At 35.2% G+C, this 23,898-nt stretch overlaps 1 protein-coding gene across 2 annotated transcripts in view; it reads right to left on the reverse strand.

Annotated features, from left to right (window-relative positions):
- Positions 1–23,898, reverse strand: part of Ntan1 (N-terminal amidohydrolase 1) — a 75,416-nt gene that overhangs the window by 19,690 nt on the left and 31,828 nt on the right. The window contains exons 1-2 of one of the 2 annotated variants that reach the window (XM_090107896.1): positions 12,650–12,805; positions 4,077–4,130 (exon numbers count right to left, since the gene is read on the reverse strand). The gene's annotated coding sequence lies outside the window, so the exon portion shown is untranslated. Of the gene's footprint in view, positions 1–4,076; positions 4,131–12,649; positions 12,806–23,898 lie in introns of those variants that run through there. The other variant, XM_090107897.1, reaches the window with a different exon arrangement.

Genomic DNA, 23,898 nt, shown 5'->3' on the forward strand with positions numbered 1-23,898 from the left:
CGTGTAAGCGTAACATTAAATAATGTTTAGTATTTGTTTTATGTCTTGTATCAGTACCTATTCAGAAGTGAAATTCAGGGTTTGCAGATTACTTTAATTAATTTATATTTACTTTAATTAAATGAACAAAGGGTCTTATTTATTGATTATCATCATTTATTAATGACATTGTTTAGTATAATTTCATACAGAAAATTGTCTTAAATTAAAAGAACTGAAAAAGATGGTGATTTCAAACTTTTATCTCTAGTCACATATTACACAATCTACGTCCTAAACAATAATTGCATTACCTATAGCAACTTGCGTAAATCTTCGGCCACTACATCTCAAGATCTCTGTTCACCAAACAACATAATCAAATTATACTAAATCAAGTGATACATGTCTGTAAATCCGTAACAAGTTACACATAGCTTAGCAGCTACCGGTACTGCACATATAGAAGGTACTCGGGAAATTTTGAACCCTAGTGCTTAAACATTAAGATCGTATTTTGACCTATAAATAGGTTTACATATTTTTTAAACATTAAGATCGTATTTTGACCTATAAATAGGTTTAGAGTATGCTTCTTGGAAGTATTTTATTGAGTATTACCTATATTGTAATTAATTTTATTATATTATTTATTCCTAGAAACAATTATCTTCTTGTTTGCAATTTTACAAGTGAAATAGATAAAACACGCCATTTTTCAATAGGAATCGCACAACCACATCCTTTGGTAATCGCATCGCAGGATGTGGTTTGGTCCATTGAATTAAATAGTTAAACAAGTTTAAAAACTCAAAAAATCATCATCAATCAACTTTTAAGATTGTACAATAGTCTTTCAATAACGAATCACAAATGCGTACACCAAATGGACCACCATAGCCATATAATTCAAAATCAATTAGACCGCACAGGTCCGGTAGAAATCTCAATGTAATGAGATATAGAAATATCACTGTAATTCCGCATATCCTGCAAAGATGCGCACGCGTGGGAAACTACAGGTTACTTACTTGTAAACAGATTTCTGATATACGTTGTGGTCTCCTCTATGAAGTAATGAAATTACTAACAGATATATAGATACAAATTTTTATTAATTTGATAAATGATATTGAGTATTTTATGCGAGCATAACACTTTTACTGAATAGATGGTAAGGCATGGGGTAAGAAAGTATCCTGCGTTGTTAAAGTTGCTATGAAGCGATTAAAAATTATCATGAATTATTCATACTATGCCAAAAATGAAAGTACAGAACAAATAATACACATAGCAGTAGAAAACATAAACACATAACCAATTTACCGTGCGGTCACTGTATCAAACATTCTACAGTACAAGAAATATATTGGTCATATTTCATACACCGTTGAAACATTAAATTACAAAATTCATTATAGCACACGACACACTTTCACTGTACACACCAATTTAACAGTATTAAGAATAGACAATAAATAACGAAGACGTGTTGCCATTAATTACGTTATCGGCCCTATGATTTACCATTTGATTTACACACGTTTCCATTCAATGTATGCTGGTAATGTTTATTATATATTATTAGGCACAATTAACAAAGATAATTACTTTCCAAACAACTATCAGACGCTTTATACTTAAAGTTTAAACGCGTCAATACATAACATGTAAATAACTCTTAGATATTAAGACATATTTTTGTGGAGGTTGTAACCGTAAATTCGAATCAGTCGTTAACATACACTGGACAATAGCAGAATCCAGAGTGGGTAAGAAGAAATAGAAAAATGTATGTGTGATTTCTACCTATAACCCGAAACACAAACAAACAAACCGTGATTACGATTCGAGCAATACTCGCAACAATTTTAATCTTGCAGTACATGCCAAAGAGAGAAGAAAGTGGGCATATAACACTACCCCAAAATTTCCTCGCGGGTTGACACGGGATAAAAACAAAATAAGATATAGGCACTCAAAAATAACGCAGCTCTCTGTTGGCGTCATAGTTTTTCAAATCAGTCCACAACTTTCGGAGTATAAACACAAAACCTCCTCTTAATAATATTAGTGTAGATAATATTGGATATATGTATAATATTGCGTATCGCACGCGTCATCCAATGCACAGGCTCTCGACCGGGACGAATCGATTTGAGTCGGACCGTGGCACTGTTGATGGTTATGATAAAACTAACATAATATCTCTTGTGTTATTGCTATACTTCAATTAACTTTTCTTTAGAATTTGACCACATATGTATAAGCCTAATTTCTAGAGTGTTAGTCCAGGAGTATATAAAAGGAAGAGTCTGTCTAACTTAAAACGGACTTCTACATCGCATCAGTAGGTTGCTTATTAACACATGGAGACCAATACCGATAACTCCAAATACTATTGGCACTTTAACTCTTAAACGAAACCTTTCCCCGAATCAAAACCATCATTATTACCCATGAAATTAACGCCTTACGCAACGGACAAGACAGTACCATCTCCCGTAGAACTGTACCAGTTAAAACGAAGCGATCTCGAGATAAACAACAACTACAGATGTTTATTATTAATAATGCGTATTTCTCAAGCCGTATCCTTCGCAAATAGCGCTTCAGTATTGCTCATGGCTCATTTGTTTCGCGTAATTACATTTCGAAACACGGCGATACCGAATAACATGTAATGTAACGTGACAGAGATCCAGATAACTGCAGCAATTAGATAATATCTTTACGCTTGGATTTTGTGTTACGAACGTCGCATTATTGTTTCCAATTCGGATATTATATTATGAAATAGATCGTGTCGTTTATTGATCGAATATTGACAAAATCAACTGATACAAAGCATCATAATACAGTGAAACCTGGTTAAGTGAGACATCAAGGGACCGGCAATGTCGTTTCACTTATAGAGGTATTCCACTTACCCAGTGTCTCAGATATACAGGTATAAATAAATATCTGTCTCATTTACAGAGGGTTCCAATAATAATTTGACATTTTTAAAATAAACATCTTTATGATAGTAAAGCGAAACTAAAACTGAAGGTAATTGAAGCTCAAAATTTGTATTTACGTACTTGGAATTACGTGTGGAATTTATGGGTAGAATAAGAATGAGTAAATAAACAATGTTATCTCAGTTACAGAGGTTTATGCATATAAAATTTACTCGCTGTCTCAGTTATAGAGGTAACTATGATGATAAATCGAAAGAACAAATTCCAGATATAGAGGTTTACCTCGTCCCACTAACAGAGGTAATTCAGTGCCAAAGTGTTGGGACCTCGGCCTCAGTATGAGTTCTATTTATGGAGGTTTCCCACTTATCCAGGTCCCACTTAACCAAGTTTCACTGTAGTAGGGGAGGCCAAGAGGGGATTTTGGGATTTACTCGAGCGCGTCAGATTACTATAAGGGACGGTACCTTAGCTATTCATTAGTACCTCTAGTCAATATGAGCAGTTATGGTTGGTGGGTGCGCTCAGGGGCCCCGCTGGAAAATTTGAATAATCCATAATTCCCTAAGGTTGAGCTCGAATCGTCAGATTAGCGAAATGGGGACTTCTTATATTGTAATTAACCCCCCCATATATTAATCTGACGCGCTCGAATAATATTACTTTAATTTTTTACCCTTTCTTCATAGCGATTAAATCGCCACTTAAATCGTCAGATTAACGTATACTTTTTTTCAGTGACGTCCTGGAGCATGCAAAATATCAATATCTAACGCGCTTGAGTATATCCAAGCCAATTTTTTTCTTTTTTAAATTAAAAAAAAATCAAAAAAACCCTTCCCCACCGCTAAAAGTGAAAACATTATAGGACCTTTTTTTCTCGCTATGGTCTAATCTACCAATTCTAATAGGTTCCCGTGACGCTCGAGTAAATCCACATTTAGCATCCTGGGCTCCCCTACTATAATATCATAATGTTGAAGACAAAGAAGTTATAGTAATTTTAAATTCGCTTCAAGTATGCGGTCGAATTAATTCACTAATTAACATATTTGAATGAATAAATTATCCATAGACGATTTATTTTTTTGCTCACCTAACTTAATTTATGTAATTTAAACAAGCGATACTTACATTTATATCAGAGAAACTCGGTGCGTGCATTCGGGTAGATTGAGAATGAAATATCTGCAACAAAAAACGTTACGATTAAAACCATAACTTATTGCCTCTAGTAAGAGTAACGCTAATAAACATAACCTACAAACAAAATCAACTAAACATTCCCACATTAACACCTTCAAATTTACCACAATGAAAGTCACTACAACCGCAGAAATTAAGTATTCTAGTACCTAATGCACTACAACCACATCAAACATTTCACCACGTCGAACAATCGTCTAATCAATGAACCTTCAAAATCCCAAACATTCGAGCGAGATCAAGAAACTCTTAAATAGTGTGTCGCCGATAAAAAGCCACTCCATTATTTATGCACGTCCTTCAAGCGGTGAACGGCCTACCGCAAGTTGAGACGAAAGCTTAATTGTGAACCACGAGGTTTTACGAGTGCTATACGACCGTGTTCTGAGATGAACAAGTTTGAGACAAATGATTTGTAGATAGAAAGCATTCAATTCAATACGGTATGTTATAAAGACTTGTTTCTTGAGCAAAGTGTAAATAGAGTATTTTACTGATTAAATTCTTCGATATGTATTGGCTGAAAAGAAGCTGTGAAAGCACTGGCCTATTGGTCTTTGAATAAAGAAATATTCTATTATATTGTTTATCCGCAATCTATGCATCTATTTTTATTAAAATTGTAATTGTATAACTTTCAAAGAACGCGTATCAAAAACCTCACAAACATTACAATTTAAGCGAAACCTTACAGCCTAACTAACAGCCAACACGCACACTAACATCCCAATTACGCATCCAAGAAATTGTGTCATTAAAACACACATAACAGACATTTCCCGCCATTATCACACAAGTTGCGAGTTGTAAATCTAGTCCCGTGTAACTATTTCTCTATATTTCATTACGGCAATAAAGATCAGGCGATATCTTCATTACTGGGCGTAGGATGCCGAGATAATTACGAAGCTCGCAACCGACGGACGGACGGTGAAATTAATTTCACAGAGAATGCAAGTAAAGCATTGATGTATCGGTATGACTGCATCGACACAACTGCTAACGATAAACGTAAAGCCATCATTATCTTCATGCTTGAATGCAAAAATTTTATCTATCAAATTTTAAAGCGATAGGTGCTTGCGTTAAAATTTCCTTTAGACGTCCATTTACTTGACACTTCAGGTATCCAAATTGTAAGTCAAAGAATAACTCTTCGCATTAAAATCATAATTCTTCATGATTAAATACAATCGTATAACCATCACCACAACACTAAAATAACCGCGTTATCTATTTCTGAGAAGTGAACAAAAAAATTGAATAACGGAAAGACCGTTGCGAAGAACATTTTGTCACTGATAAACGCGAACGAAAATATTGTAAAGCTGAATTAAATATAGATTTTGTTTCACATTCTAGCGGTGCTGATAATAATATTAATGAGAGAAGAGAAATTAGTGATAAGGTTTTTGCGGTAAATCGAGATCCTGTCCTACCCCAAACTTAAGAATGCTTGATTGAAAAAAGCTAAGGTTGGCACAATACAATAATGCTAGACATAAAAAAGACTAACAGGCCTAAACATAAGAATAAACAAACCCAATTAAATGAAGCAAAAGGCAAAAACACTTAACTGTTCTGCAATAATAAAAATATACCTGTCACTGGTGTGATATGTCGATGATACTAATGCATTATTTAGAGAGACACATACTATCAGTGCCTCTTTAAATTTTGTGAAAGTCACGACGCGTTTTAAAGACCACATTGTTGCAAGAACAATAAATACCATTTGAAGAACCAACACTGACCGAGTCTCGAGTAATTTGGGACGATTACACGATGCTGTTGGCATATCTATTCTATATTGGAAATAAAATCACAGTAATTTCACCGTATTGCGAGCCGTGTTTTGTGTAATAACACGTTGCTATTGTCTATTCGAGAAGGATGCATCTGCAAAAAATTTTTCACGTTAGAATTGTTTTAATTGACCTATCACATCAACTATTTCTTAATTCATTGATAATCTTATGATGGAACAATAAATTGTATCCAATATGTGAATATTGACTGGTGAAATATGCAAAAGGGCACATAGTTTAGAAGAAAGATAATTGCGCGCAAAACCTTTCGGCACAATAAAAGATTCATTAATACTCATACCAAAATTAAAAACACACACTGTTTACATTAGAAAGTCAAGTGAAAGACCGTGCACAACCGATAGCATATGTTCAATAGATCATTAACGGAAAATGAGACAATATTGTCCGGCTGTTGCTATCATCCCGAGGCTATTAATCATTGGTGCGTTCGTACCAGCGTAAAACACTGAGATTCCATACTGTTACATCACGTATTTTGTTCTCAGCACACAAATATTCCATAAAAGCTCCTACCTACATTATTATAAAATGTATTTCTGGAAAGACGAAAGTTTTTAATGATTGTGTTCGTGGATTTATTCACATTAATGTTCACATACATTGACAGATGTATTAATAGCTACAGCCACTGTTAAAAATGTATAAATTAGATATATTTTAGCTTTTAATGAGATTCCTATCATCCTTTTGTGGCCTACTTACGCAGCAACATTTCTAGCATTGAGGAAATTTATGATAATATAAATTGTATAAAACTAATTCCCACAGACGACAGCAAAACTAGACCAAGAAACAGTTTATCTATTCTCTCACCGACTAGCTTCAACTTTTGATTAATACAACATAAAAATATCGATGAAAGGAACCGGTATAGTGATACAGCTATCAAAATTGGCAATGAATATGTTCATGAATAATTTTAAGACGGGTACGAGATTATAATATAGCTTCGTAAAACGTTAATGCAAATTGATTCAAATCTCGTATCTTTAAAGTTATTAGCGAATATTTGTGGACTAGGAATTAAATACATTTTTAAATCATCAGTCTTCCTTAACATCGTTTTTAATTTATTTATTGGACATATTTCGTTGCTTATTTAATACTAGCTTTCCGCCCGCGGCTTCGCCCGTGTTTTCAGAGAAAAACCCGTTCCCGTAGGATTTCCGGGATAAAACCTATCCTATGTCCTTTCTCGGGTATCAAAATATATCTATACCAAATTTCATGCAAATTGGTTCAGTAGTTCAGGCGTGATTGAGTAACAGACAGACAGACAGAGTTACTTTCGCATTTATAATATTAGTATGGATTATGCATTCATGAACTTGTTTCATGAGCTAAAATATATAACGCTGTGAACGCAGAATAATTTGTTCCGTAATTTGCACACAATCTTACTAAGGACACGGTAAATTTATTACACCCTTTTAAATGTTATTTACATACACGTTTGGCTCAAAGACAGACAAGGCGTGTCGTTTTCTATACGTCAGCTCCTCTGATTGATGCACGGCATTGTATTGAAACGTCAATATTGCGATACAATCTGACAGTCGTTAGGGCAATTTCTTAAGCTACATCGCTGATTTACGTGGGGTCCGAATTAGATATGCAGTTATGCTGATCTGATACACTTTATCCCTTCAAGCTACCGCATTCAGAAAAAACAAATATGAATAGCAGTCTATTATAGCACACTTAACACATGCGCGAGATGAACGGCAGATAACGAAATGGTAGGTTGTAGACCTTTAAACGGAACAGACAAGCATTGATCAAGATATATATTTGAAGACGATAAGCTAATACAAATTCGTGATCCATCAATAAAAAACTTCGGAGGGTGTAAAAACGGTCGCAGGCGCATATACTTTCGAATAAAGGCTCGTTACGCGCGGAACCTCGGGTGATGGATGACCATAGACAACGGACGGTATTACAACAGCATTGCTCGGCAATTTTAATTTCAATTGAAAAGGGCGAAGGCTTAGATTCAGTCTCCGTGCTTTATGCTCAGGTCCGTCGAGTCCATCTGGCATTCTAGTGATTGACAAGTGCGGGTTGATAGTATCGCCTGTCATAAATAACACCGCCACCGCTAGTTAGTGCACATTCATCGGAACAAATATATCGCGCACTTAAGACGTGAAGGGTTCGTAAACTATGATCTATTGTTTGTGATATATGATAAAGAATTGGGTTTAGTGTTCGTTCGACATTTTTATTACCGCTACTGGAGTGTTTAAATCAAAGTTACGAACGTGCAGTAAATCTCTCTCGATAACGCGTTATCTTTGGTAATAAATTTTAAATATCATGCGCAATATTGAATGATGACAAATTAATAGCCATGCTTGAGGTGAATACGGATGTATCACAGCCCTGACTACATGCTTCCACCGTAAATAATGTTAAGTCTTGTCTAAAACGAATGTCGTGGATAGTTGCTTTATGAACCCGAGTCTATTTAAACATTTCCTAGAAAATCCACTTCATTTATTTAATCAAACTAGTCTTGCATCGTTACAAGTTAAATAAATATGGCCGTGGCAGTAGAAAGTATCAGATGCATATCTAGTATGCATGCAGCAATTAATAATTATAAATGTATGTTACATATTATGCAAAATAAGTAATTAGAATCAGTTACTAGCCAGTTACATAATATCTCGATGGTTACATATTATATTTAAAGTAATGTAAGATATACCAGACAACTTGTTTTTCTTTTATATAATTATGGAATTGATATAAATTCAATTAACAGAAAATTTTACATATCGTGCGTGCACCTTTGATATTTAAACCACATTATTATACACAGAAAGGGAACCTGTTACAACATTACAGTAAAGTACATTATCATCGAATCTCGAATCAATAAATCACCATTACTTCAAGACATTAGAAAATAAACGACATCGAAGCGACAACGACATATCGTGTCCACTAAATTTTACAACAAACGACAGCAATAAGGAACTCCGCCACATGCATCCATCTCACGTCAAATAGAGTAAAAACCATGCATCATATGTATACGAGCCGCCAATAAATCACATAACGCTATCGAAGCTATGATATTAAAGAGGCTATCGTAAAACATTTACATAATTCAGAACGAATGAGAGATAAATGGTGGATAAAAGGTAGAATATCGGACTGGCATAAATCATCGGAACGGCGCCGAGTGAAACGAATCGAAATAAGTAATTATAACGGCGATCGGAATCGATACGTATGAACTGTGAGCAAATATTATTTTTACATTCCGTGCACAGATGTGTTAGAATGTTAGATCGTGACCAAATGACCGGAACAGTTTCGAGACACTCGCGTGAGTGTAGCGTGTCTGTCATTTTCGTTGCGAGATTTGATATCGCGTTCCGTTACCCAACAACTTTGTCTCTTATACCATTTATTTTAATAGGAATAATATCATGAACATTATAAGATTTAAGTATAGCATTCGCTTGCTGTGTTTTAGGATTACAGTTAGACTTTTGCGTTGTATTTAACACGCCACAATGGGAATATATTTGTGGTCCTTCAGTAAAATTTAAATAACAATATCAAAATATAACAAGCTTTCAAAATCTACATCACAATTGTATTCATCCCAGACTTAATATTGTAAATGTCAAGGACCTCAATTCAAATTCAAATGATCACTTTATTAAACCACTTGCACATCGCCATCGATGATACGTGGATAAAGGATGACATCAACTGATAACTGGAGCTAAGAGCAGAAAGAACAGATGTCTTTGCCGGATGTTACTCATACACGCACAAAACCATCGTTATGCGAGTGCGAATTAAGAGAGACGTATTTATAATTGAAGATTTCCTGCTGTGTGGACCGGTTAAATCAATACAATTTATGAACAATTACTGTTCGATATGATATGCATAATAATAGAGTGACCCACTTCCAAGCTGTTATTTTATATTGATTTGAAAACGATATCTACTTTACGACACTTCTGTATGTAATTGCCTCGTCAATAATAATGAATAATTGATATAAAGAAACCCATTTTTTCCATCCAACTCGATTTATGCTAATAAGTACGATTGGCGGCTATGAAACCTATATTATTGTTTTCTTCCACTGTAAACATTATAGATAATTTGCATTTACGTAAAAGCTAGATCTATAAACACAACATGACGAATTAGACACAAGGATCTGGAAAAATCCTGAGATACCATCTCATACATCTAAATTTAAAGTCACCAACAAGGGGACGAAAATTATCCTAACAGGATAAAGCACAAGCTAAATGAAAGAATGCAACAAAGGGCACATAAAGATCACAAATCAGAATCACATTAAGTGGGCGAATGGATAGATGAAAGCACCAGATGGGCACATGTGTAGTCACGTTATACCTATTAAAGGGACTAGTGGTGGAATACAACCCGCTTACCAAGTGATAATGAACGAGCTTAATTAAAAACGTGTTAATTTATTGTATGCTGCTATTAATTAATTTGCTGTTTAACACGAACGTATTCGGACTGAAGTGGCTGGGCTATAAAATTGTATAATCACTGATAATCACGCAGCATCGGCGGCATATTATGCAATTTTTGAATTTAACCACACGAATAGACCGAAGGAATGTACCTGCTATATTATGTTTCTTATGTAATAGTAAACATATTTTTTTTCATCGCAAACCTAACTCTGCATTATAAAGATCATATTCATTATCTTACTCTCAGAATTTAAACACGCTTTGACTGCATAAATTAGAAAATAGACAAGACCATTTAGAAATTATTAACCAGCACAAATGAACTGCCAACTGAATATAGAAATAACTTACAATTTTGGCCAAAATGTAGTTTGCTAATTATTCATTCTGTCTTACTAAATTTGTTGTCTAATAAGCTTAAGTTTATGTGATAGGCCTATTGCTATTGAGTCATGAGGATTAGAGTTTAAGGTAAAAGCGAATTTGAGTCAAAAGATTTAAGATCTAGTTTAAAGTAGTGTACCCCAATTCGCACATTATCACGCCGGCTAGATCATCATATCTCATTAAGGAGTCACCCGCGTGGGCGCCACGGGGCACCCAATGTCTTCTAATTTACTGCTCTCGATTCAACTTCATGTGCAACAGTATGTTTACTACAATATTTTGTGGTGATTCCAAAATAAAACTTCTTATTGCATATTAAGTTACTTTGTATTTTTGGGGTTATAATTTTGTAAATGATTTTCAAATAACTTCCTGATGACCTGTTGATGATGTTGAGCGGAAAAGGATGCAATGATAATGATGCAATTACGCACGGGCAAGAGTTTTACTTTTTTCATACAATTATTGTAAAGTGAAGCATTTTTTTTTTTAAACATTTTTGAAAGAAAAACATTCATACAATACTGTATTACGTAAATTAGCCATTAAAATTTTCTATTATGAAAACTTTCTTATTTTCTACGCACTTTTTCGTCACTACAATAATGAGCATGAGCAGTTCCAAAAATTCTTAATTACCTTTGCTCTACGCACCATCTTATTATCCTCATACGAAAAACAGTACTAGATATACTTTCTAGTAGACGCTAGATCAGTTATTTTAATGAAAGTAGCGTATTTTATAGACACGAAAGCTTAATTGCGTAAAACCCGAATCTCTAAACATAATGTGCCGTTATTCGTATAAAAATAAGATAAACACGCGAGCAGCATGCGGATTCGTAATTCGGTTGTCGCCGGGTCATTGTTAATGAACAATGCTTTATTCTCGCGGTGTTCGCATAGTTTCCACAGCTCTATCATTTGGGACATCGCGATTCTCACTTTTAGGAGTCACCGTTTGAACAGCAGTGGTGTATTTTCTGGATCGTACTCCGTTTCGGCCGCTTTTTAACCGACTTCCAAAAAGGATACTAAAGATAACGTTTCATGTATAGGTATTTTAAGCTTCTTGATAATTTTAAATTTTAATAAGATCTTTTGAACAGGGAATATGCCGATAAAGTCTACTTTGTTTTATATCTTCATTTGTTCACCTTTGCAGTGTCATGTGATAATATATTTATCAATTGTAAATATTAGATTTTTTTTATGTTTTTCTTATCATAGATATTATGTTTTTAAATTGTATGGAACTTATTAGCAGTTGGGCTGTGTCAATTATTTTAACTACGGGTTATTTTTGTATGTACAAACGTATGTGGACAAAAATATAAAATATAGGTAAAGACTCTGGTAACAACTAAGAACGGACCAGACTCATTATATTTTGTCATAAAGATAGCATGCGAAAATTATGACATTGTCTAACGACTATAAAAGGAACAACGGCATAATTATAAGCTACCGACCGCGGAGCTAGTTAGCTATAAATTATAATATCTTATTATATATTACTTTGAGAATTCTGAAGAATATTATAAGAACGAAAAGCCATATTATTTTAAATTAATAATCCTGGTAAAACACATTATTGAAACTGAAAGTTTTTGCGCGTGCGCGGATACTTTTATGACATAACCGCCTACTTTGCGGCAACAAGTTGAAAACTTTTTGCAACGAGTATCGAAGTTTACATTAAATATTGAATAAAAAATACAGATCATATTTAATAACATAAATATGATCATTCTTAACATACCATAATATAAAATAATAAACCAAACAAACTTACATATTCCGTTCCGGTAGCAGCAATAAATGTCAATAGCAACTACAACTATGGTTCATTATTCACTAAAGTCAACAGTCAACACACGACACTTTAAAAACACCAGTGCAACAACACGACCACCGCCCACGGTGTCTGAACGAGGAATGGTCTCTTGATGGCGAGGACGGAGGAACCCAAAGACAAGAGGGTGAAAGGTGCGCGGGGGGCTAATCTTGTGGGCGGAGCCTCGCAGGTGTATCAAGAATATATGCTCAAGATATTGGAACACGCCTCACTGTCACGTGTTATGCAAAATATTGTCCAATTCATACGCTGTTAATTGTTATTCGGCGCGCCATTAATTTTACGTTTTGACGGTTCAAATTTATAGCTGAGCGCCGATGATGGCCGATAAGCCCCATATGACAGGCTAATCAAGTTATATGAGCGTCTCTCATCTGCTTATCTTGATGCGGGGTGTAAGTGCTTAGCATAATGACAAAAAAAAAACAGACGAGTCGTAAAAACTATGGCTTCGTAGATAACGTATCGCGTTTTTTGTTTATAACCGACTTTATTGCTTTCGAAGATTTCTTATTTTTATATACCGACAGTGATATTATGTTTACACAATTGCATATATTCGGTTCGTCATGTGATATCTTATCTCGAGGTACATTATAATTGAGAAGTAATAATTTCCAAAGCTCCACATTCCCTTATCGACAATAAAGTGGTGTGGAATGTTTATAAACATTGAAAATAATACTTGTATCCTGTTATTTTATCGTGGTGTATTTTAAGAGAAGAGCTATTTATTTACATTCGCAGCTGATAGTGCTGGTCTAGCGATGCTAAAAACAATTTAATTAATATCTTCAGTTGTTTACTTTATAATAGTAACATTTAACTACTTCATGCTATAAATAATAAACAAATAATCTCTTGTTTTTACCTACGAATCTGTTGTTTTCCATAGTTTTGTACATTAAAATAATTCCTGTACAAATAGTATGTACCTACATCGTCCGCCTTCATAGGTATATCATTGTACTCGAGCTCTACAAAAGACGTTATACATTAAACGAATCCTTCCAAGTTCCAAACAATAACACTTCAAGTCTGAAATGATTAGCTGCTTGAGGAATGTCCGTCGTGTCGCTATAAATCCACAATTCGTGTTGCCGGAGAGGCGTTATTAAGATGTCAACAAGAGTAATGCACCGGCTGATATTCAACGAAATATTACGTGCAGTTTCGTTCTGTAACTAGTTACAGTTTTTAACGCTTTTATTAGCTACGTCTGTGTGTTTATAATTTTTATGAAAACCGATTTTTAGACTCGATTTTGACCCGCTTCAAATGGACAGATTTAAGTCAAACTTTACTAAATTAAAACTTATCAAAGATCAGTGACAATACAGAAATTTCATGAGTTTAAGCGTATTTTCCTGTTTTGTAAAACAATATTAATTTTTATCTCTTAAGGATAAATGAAGTGACGGTTGTTATCTATACATAAGTTTTAACTAAACTGTGACGATATTCACGCCGTCAAGTTTCGCTTTAATAGGGCAAAAAATTATCTGTATTTTTTGTGTAGTTGATTACTGAGTGTCAGCTCTCGCTTCAAGGAGGAAGATATTGAAACGTTTGAAAACCGCAGATAAGATAACTTTCACTTCAACATTGATTTACTATCACGCCAATTTGTTGTATACATTTTTACTGAGAACTGAGATCACACTCAAGATTCCACTTATTTGATATCAATCTGGGTTTGTTCTCATTTCATCTTTCAGAGTAGATCGGCACTATACTTATTGTCAAATGTATGTAAACTAGCCCGGTGTTAATTCCAAAAGCAGGATAGAAGCAGAATAGAATTGATGCACAATCGCAAACCACTAACCAAGCAAGGTAATCTTAACAATAACATCCATATTACATAAGTCACACCACGAGTTGCGAGCACAATTCCGATGTAATTTATGAACGCTATAGTCGATGGGACTATAATTTATTCTTAAAATTTCGCCCGAAGCTATTGGACAAGAAACGCAACACGCGTTTATGTGTTAATTACTAAATTAAGATATTTCGATATATCTCCACGTGACACATAAACTTTGAATCACTCTCGCTGATAATGCGTTATCGAAGTCTTATTATAACGTCCGGTTCATTTGTTCTAATATATCAATAAACGAATTCTTGATTAGGTTTTTACTTCATTGAGTAATTTTGTTTCTTCCATTCATTTCATATGATATACAGAAACAAATACAATTAAAGAACTCCTTACATAACCATTTGCAGTGAAATAACTTTTCACTCGAAGATACAATTTCTTAGATATAAGTTTAAAACGAAATACAAGAATCTAAGTAGCAATTAAAACAAGTGCAGTTAAAATTGGACACACTTTGACAAAAATTAGGTCACAATTGTACCAAGAAGTCTATAAATTTCACACACATTTCTTCCAACATAATATACCATACTAACCATAACATAGTTCTGTGATACTCACAATCAACTACACCACTAATCAAATTTACCTAACAACGATACTCACGAAATCTGTCCTGCATCTTAATAACACGGATCCCTCCGATCGTGACGTCCCAAAAGCGGCTAACATTTAGTTTCTATGACACATTAGATAAATGAGATTAACTCGACGACATTTCTCATTAGAGGCGGTATTTAGCAAAATCAGTTTCGCGTTGTACTTAAACCAGAACGTATGAAAGGTTGTGTGTAAACATCGTGAAAGGTTGCATGTTTGATCCGACGATCTGACGACGTAAATTGGAGATAACGCTCGCTGGATTTATGCGATGTCAAAACTATTTATATATTAATTAATTGCTTGGGATTTGTACTTCTATTGAATAGAGGAAGAGATGAAATAATTGCTTTTAGATTGGGCTGATCACAATTGCCTCCAGGTAAACAATTAAGAATGCACTGTTCAAAACCTAAAATTGACATAATATCTATGTCGTCCTGTTGATAATCGATGTTTATGTCCTGATTAATGCACTAAAATAAAACCCATAGGTAATACAATCGATATTCAGGTTACGCCATAAATACATGACAGACTTATAGTTATCGTCTACAATATGAATGTATATTTCATAGCAATGTCTTTACATTTATAACCACCGGATATCACCATAATAGCGACCTTAAAATATTGATTCTATCACGCCGCAGCTACCAGGCACACATAACCGACCCGAACATAAATTGAATACAACAATAATTCAAAAGGTAGACTGAGCTAGCTTTCTATTGCACACGGGAGTGATATCATGCGACGTCGTTTATAATTCAACAACAATAAACAGATAGTTAATTGCGATGCTGTCACGGGCGCAGTATATGGTAATGAGGCGCAGGGATCCCGGCTGCACGGCCAATATCTCTTGACGGTGAAAGGTAAGGCGCGGTGCAGGTGACGAGCGGAAAGCTAGAACAAAGTGCGGGCAGAGCCTAATCATGCCAAATCCTTGAGCCCTGACAACCTTAAAATTAGTGGGTTTTGTATCCGTATTTGATTAGGATAATAACTGTTAAAATTTTGGAATTGTGCGTACGTGCGTATATTTATTCGTCTATTCGTGCAGCACCTATGTAATAAATTAGAGTAATCAGCCTAGTCAATTACACCAGGTCCTTCACTACCTACCAGTACCTACCTACCAGTATATGTTTTTCACCCTCTTACATATTTCTTTACAATCCTAGGCACAAAAAAGAAATTCGTTGAATATCTAAGAATGTTGCTAGTCTTATTGCGGATTCCTTTGCAATAACTAGCGTAGGCAGAATTGGTTCACTCCCACTGAGAATGGGAGTTTATTAGATTATTATTTAACGCCTACTTTCCATTTATCAAATGACTATCACTTACAGATTTGATTTGAGAAAAAGTTCCGACCATACCCTTTATTTTATCTGAACTTTTTTAAAACACCATTTCAATTTAAAAATAATAATTCCCACACATTAATTGCACTGCTTAGAGTACATTCGGATAGTGTCCATGGCATAGCATAGTAACATCTGCAATAATCTAAATTACATAATGGGTGGAATTTTAATGGATATCAAAAACGAGGGACAAATACTTTAAATAAGATACATAAGCTTTTAAAATTTATTCGCAGAATTTTCAACGCAGGTGTCCATTTATAGACATTGCTTTATAGTTTATAATTACCAGGTATTAAAATTAAATTATCTGCGTACAAATTAATATTCAAATGCATTACATTGGTTACATAAAATGAAGTTATAGATGCGATAATTACTATTGACGACTATCTGACTTAAAAGCTTAGTTTTACGATTGTGAACATGTCCTTAAACACAGACAAAGATTTGTTTATTTATATATATTGCTTTGAAAACTTTTTAGACCAAATCAAATTCTAGTAGAATTCAATTTATACAACTCAAAGAGAGTATCACTTGACACATACGTAATACAATATCATTACTGTTATCTACCATATATTATTCTGATATCAGCTACACTGTCATATAAAAACTCCCTGTTCCTACATCTACTATATCCAAATCCAAACAGACCTTCACCAAAAGCGACATCGCCCATACACCACACCACGGTATTTGCTTAGCCCATAGCCCGTGTCTGCGATAGGCACTACATGCGCTTTCAGCTACGCCCCACAATCTGAGTTGACACCAATAGCTTTTATCACCACCAATCTCGTCTGTGAAAGTCCGAGTCGCACGCGATACGACGGATTTGGGCATTAATCTCCTGTTAAGGTAGCATTCGGATCTGGGCGGTCGCGACCCGGCAGCCGCTGCCCCGCAGCCGCGACCGTGGTCGCGAGGCACCGCTTCGTAGGGAATTGTATGCGATAGTGTCCGACGCAAGCGACCGAGCGGCGCGGCCGAGGGGCGTGGCCAGCTCGCGACTTTGGCAGCGCCGCCGGACCGCTCCGGGAGCAGTACGGTCGCGCTGCCGGCGACGTTTACCGATGAAAACGACGAGTTTTTAGTTGAATTAATTGCTAAAAATCCACCACTTTACTCAAAACCTATAAGGATAATGTTATGATATAATGAATCGATTTTATTCCTCTTTGATGATAGTAAGACCAACATTATTTGATCGTACTCTTCTTCGTCCTCTATCAGTCTCTTCACGAGTTCTCGCTTTCGTATATTTGACTATTATTTTGACTGAGTGCTGTTTGACTACTGCGCGTGGCAGTCGCTGCCCGGGTCGCGGACGCTGTTATCCGTAAGCTTCTGGCAGCGCCGCACAGCAGCGACACTGCAGGGCCGCGGCTGCCAGGTCGCGACCGCCCAGATCCGAATGCTACCTTTAGTGGGATTTCGTTTAATAAGGCGCTTGACGCTGGTGGTGTACGCGACTTTTTAGGTAAAGCAATTAATGCTTAATGAGGTGGTAAATTTTCCTGACGGGCTGCTGTTTGCTTTAATCTACGAAAAAAATTAAAAATATCTATTAGGTCTATAGGGATAATAAACCCAGAAGAAATTGAGAATATACCAATAATAATTGCATTTGATTTCGACAGACATGGTATTGGAGGAAATTTTGAGCTGTGCTAGTTTATATACGCGAACATAAAACGTGAAAATTTCTTGTTGAAATTCAAGAGCATGCTTTTACAGTTGGCATCTATACAAGAATTCAATAAACACTCTAATCAAACAGAATATTTGATCTCCCTGAGAAATATAAAGAGCACACCGTAATAGTAAAAGTTCCAACCAACTGATCAAGCCACACTTTAATATCAAGTATCTAAATCGCGAGAAAGAGCACCACGATTTACCCGCTTGTTAGATATAATACCAACATTTATTTATTCCAGCCGTCAAATGCAATTACACTATTAATTCTGACGTAAAGCTTGGCCAATAACATAAACCTAAATCGGCATCGATTCCATCTTTCAAAATCTCAGTCCGGTCACGTACAATTCGAATCTATACTAATATTATAAAGCTGGAGAGTTTGTTTGTTTGTTTGAACGCGCTAATCTCAGGAACTACTGGACCGATTTGAAAAATTATTTCAGTTTTAGATAGCCCATTCATCGAGGAAGGCTATAGGCTATATATCATCACGCTAAGATCAACAGGAAGGGAGCCACGCGGGTGAAACCGCGGAGCGCAGCTAGTTTTATATAAAGCGATGTATGCGATTTACTAATAATCCACATAAATAACTGGGTATTTGGCACGGCAATGCTTAGAGCGCTGTAATGATGCAGAAATAGAGTTTACGGTCTAATTAAGCGAATACTTGCCGGGGCTATACCATTGTAAATGTCATTTCGCACTTGCGGAAAGTACTGTTCAATTCCCACGAGGCGACATCACTGGCCATTATTTTAATTACATAACCGTTTGATAGAATCGTTTTTGAAGAAATCTAGTTATACAAAACTGTTTTTGAAATACAACATAAACAATAAACATGTCGTTTATAATTGAGTATTTGAATAAAAAAAAATTATTGATTTTTTTTATGTATTTTGAAACTTTATTATTAATAATATTGATATTTAATGCAAATAACTTACAAAAAAAATTTTTCCGTTAATTATAAGCAATTAAAAATTGATGAAATTTAAGTTAGAATCACGTGACTAAAAACGTGCCATGACTGGTCACCACAGTTGTGACGTCATAATGTTATAGCTATTATTAACTGCAGTACATAGCGTTTACATACGATTTGTTAGTTGGTTCCGAATTAGTTAGTTAGTTACGAATAATATTCTTGATGTTGATATATTTATGATCACCGATTTTTGTCAGGAGTTGCCTTTGTAGTATTCGTACATAATGGTACAAAACGATAACTTTTGAGGTTCGCCATTTTTAATATAAATTTAAATAATAATAATTAACAATTAATATAATTAATATGTAATTTAATAATGACAACAGAATTAAATAGAGCAAAACACTGTATTTATTATTAACACGCTTTTATTAGAATCACTGTATGTTTGTATGTAACCGACTCCTTTCGAAGTTTCGACTCGATTTTGACCCCTTTGAACACTTATCAAGGTCCGATGACAATACAATAATATCATAAATTTATCCTGATAAGGATCGCCAGGATCAGCTTAAAACATATGTTTGTATGTAACCAATTCTCCTTTCGATTCGATTTAGACCCACTATAAACCGACGGATTTAATTTAAATTTTGTATACTTATAAAAACCCGGTAACAATACAATAATTTCATGAATTTATCTTTTTATCCTGTTTAGTTTTTCAAACTATATTTAATTTTCTATCAACTGCAATGAGTGAAAACTAACATTATGACGTCACACGCGCTCGTGTGACGCTTCGGGAGTTGTCGGCGTGTCTTCGGTACTGGATTCAAAGACTAATTTTTATTTTGAAATAACTTTTGAATTATTGCAAAAAAAATAAAAATAAAAACAGTTTTGTTATAAAACTAATATATAATCTTTCCATTTATCACAAAAAAAAAATTAATTCAAATACTCAATTATCAATAACTGAAAATATAGGTTATGTTTAGGCTACAAATAGGATATAAAATCGAATTATTTGAATTTATTTCAAATAGTATATAGAATAAGAAGAAGAACAAAACTAAAACTGTGTTACAAGAAGAAGTTAACGATTTTTTTGTCTTTTAAGTTTCTTAATGTTACGTAAATATGCAAACTGAGAAAAGTTCAATTAAATCTCCCATCGGCTTAACGTCATAAAACACAACCGCAATAATACATTAAATTACTTGTTAATGTTACGATTTCCTCCAATAAACAAAGCAATAAAAGACCTCCAGCTATAGAGATGAGCATTGGCAGTAAAATAAAGGGATTGCATGAGTTAGTGTATACACTAGTCACATTTATTTACTTTCGCATCAAGCGCCGCGGGGCTACTAAGCTGCACCTACCTATAAACCTATATAAGTAATAGTAGATATATGCGAGCTAACTGCACACGTAAGAATGTGGAAATCAAGTGCCTAAGTAATATAAATTCGAGCCTATAAAGTACCATATTAATATTGTTGCTGCTTGCTGGTGACTCATGAGTTGAAGCTTAGAAGTGAAAGAGATAATTTCACCGAAGGGACATGTAATATGGAAGTTCTAAGGACAATTTATAGAGTTGAATTATATGAGGAATGTATATTTAAAGAAATGTTACGCTTCCTAGTCTTAATATGAATGGATAAGTTTATAAAAGACAGAATGCAACTTTAAGTAACTAACATTTCTTAATTGTAGAGAAAACCAATAATACAATTGCTTTAATAATGTGGAATAATTTGGAATGGCATTCGCGTCCACGTATTGAGCTTTGCTGAAACGAAATTCTTGTTCAAGAACATTAAATAGAACACTATCGATTAGTCTAATCTTATACAACCTACACTCACAAAAAATCGTAAAGTAATTATTGCACTAATTAACAAAAGAAGATAGGTTAATGGGCTACAACCTGCGTGTAGCATATAAATTTCAAAAGGGACTTCCATTGCATAATTTAAATTAGTCGTGGTCTAGTAGAGCCTGCAACGAGTAGCCATGTAGTGCACGATAAGCGCGTGCAAAATAATTCGTACCTGCGATCAGTTACACAGCCTCGAGGCTGCAATTCCTGAAACAACGGCCCAGTGGAATCCTGATAAACTGGGATTTACGTTACCCACTCCGCCGCCGCCATATCAATAACATAAATACTACTAACTGATTTGAGACCTGAGAACTCGAGTGTGTTGATATGTTAATGAAGAAGTAAGATGTGGCTGGACGATACGGGCATTATTTAATACGCGGACACTAACGCTAATAGAGCAACAAAACATTGCTTTATCTTACGAAGAACACATATTAATTAGCATAGCTGCAAATAACTGCAAACTTTCTCTGGTCGACACCTTTTGGATGAACATAAATTGACGCTATCGCAGAGTACTCTGAATATTCATTGCCCACATAAATTTCGTCAAAACATTCAACAGAGCATTGACAATTTACAAGAAACCCAGATAGGAATCCACGATAGATAAGCATAAAAGCAAAAGGTCGTTAATAGATAGATTTGCAATATTTCAGACCGATGAGCGCAATATCTTAAGGGTAGACAATAAAAGCCAAGCGCATCGAGACAAATGTTATTGAAGTTTTCAATGCAAATTATCTCGCAATGTGCAAAACAGAACGGCGTCCAATTTCACGGCCACTAAATAAAATTAACATCGCACTGACAAAATAACAAAGCGATCTTAATAATTCGCGCGCAACGAGCGACGACTCTCTCGAGAGGGCATTAATCATACGGCACCTATGAGCACGTTGTGTTGCCGTTTAATAAAATATGAGCGTCGAAATCAATTTAGTTAATATGCAATAATTGGCAACACCATCCATGGCCTAGATCTGGCACCGTGTAATCTCAAAAGGGCGAAACAGCGATAACTACCAATTTGAGGTGCAGAAAATTCATGCCCTATTCCAATGCAAGTAATAAGCGAGACGCTTTATTCTAAAGATGATAGTGTAATTTATAACATGCAGTTGAGGTAATATTAAATTGTTTTCGCTATTTTATTAATATTACAGAAAATGTATAGGGAAGAACTTAGATTTAGATCGTTTTTTAGAGCTATATCTAATGATTATGTGCCTATATTTAATCAAGAAAATACCATTAATATATAAGTCATTGGTGCATTTAAAAAAATACTAATTATGTCCTATTAATTCATTATTTATTAAATCAAATTCAAAAAATTATGTCATGAAAGCAGTAACAAGCAGCTACGTATCTTTTAAATTGTGGAATCAAATTATGATCCTATGACGAACCATTCGCTATGTATACATAATATTAAATCTTACATGTATACGGATGATTTGCCAATATGTGGAAAATTCACAAAACCAAGTGGCAATTATTGTCAAACAGGGCACGGTCCGTCCCGGTCGACGCGGACGCTTCGATAAAATAAATTCAAAGTAAATGGCAATAATATAACGGGAGGTGTGCACGGATAAGCCGGCGCAGGCACCTTGAGGATCGTTAGGACGCCGCGAGATGATCGATAATAATGGTAATTTCACCCCTACACGTGTACGATCGCGATCCTACACCCGCCCTATTAGTACGTGCGAAACTCGCTCGGGACGGCTCGAAGGATCGACGCTCCGCGCTAGTTATGTCCACCACGATCTGGTGCTATTTGGTTTGAGGATAGAAAAAACAATAACAATTGCAGTCCAGCGATCGGCAAGTCGCATCGAACAGTCTCAAACTATTGTTTGCTGATTAATCGAGCTGGTAACATAATGATTTTTCCTGCACACACATTCATTAGAAATAAATTGTTATTAGAAAGGAATTTTATATGTTATAAATACTACCATACATATTATATAGTTGAGTTGCAAAAATATGAGAGGGTAGTAGCTTAACTTAACTACTGTGTTATATTTCTTCTATATTCTGAAAATATCCAAATTTCTATTCAAGAGTGTCAAAAGTTATAGACTGAATACAGCCTAGCAACACATCAAATAGCTAACAAACAAACAAGCACCCGAACCACAAATCCATCTCGTTACAATAGAATCACGTCCGAGCTCCAAATCGACAAACTCGCGCGCGTGTTATAGCGAGCAGAGGGCAGACATTGAGCGGCAGAGACGCGTGTATTTATGTGACGGCCAGCCACCCGGGCGTCGCATACTGGCAACACAATATCACAATACGGGCATAGATTTATGCTCGGGCGCATCGCGTTCTCGCACACGGAAATCCCATAGTTATTTACCGTTTGGAAGTTAAGTGCGGCAGATTTATCGGCGGTGTGGCCGCGCCTGGCGACGATCTTGTTTCCCCGCCAGTTTGAAATATACGAAGCCCATTATGATCTGAGCCTCACCAGCTCTCTGGAAAGTGTGTTAGCATAATTGTGGTGCAGATGCTGGAGATTATTCTTAGGTCTGCTACGTTCGCTGTTGGTATAACAACAAAAGAATATGAATAAGAAGATCAGATTTGGACAAATGACAAATAAAGATGCTTAAGGTATGTTAGCTTTTTTAACAAAACCTTTTTACCACATATTCTGACTAGTATAAAACATTGTACATATTTCAAAATGAAAGACTGCACCCCTGGTACGCAAAATATATTGACTTAATTTTGATCTAACTTTTTCAAATTTTGTCAGAACAC

Source organism: Colias eurytheme, chromosome 12 (genome assembly GCF_061535395.1).
Source record: "Colias eurytheme isolate Ceu_HAF_F1 chromosome 12, ilColEury1 Martin Lab GWU primary, whole genome shotgun sequence".
Taxonomy (NCBI): Eukaryota; Metazoa; Arthropoda; class Insecta; order Lepidoptera; family Pieridae; genus Colias; species Colias eurytheme.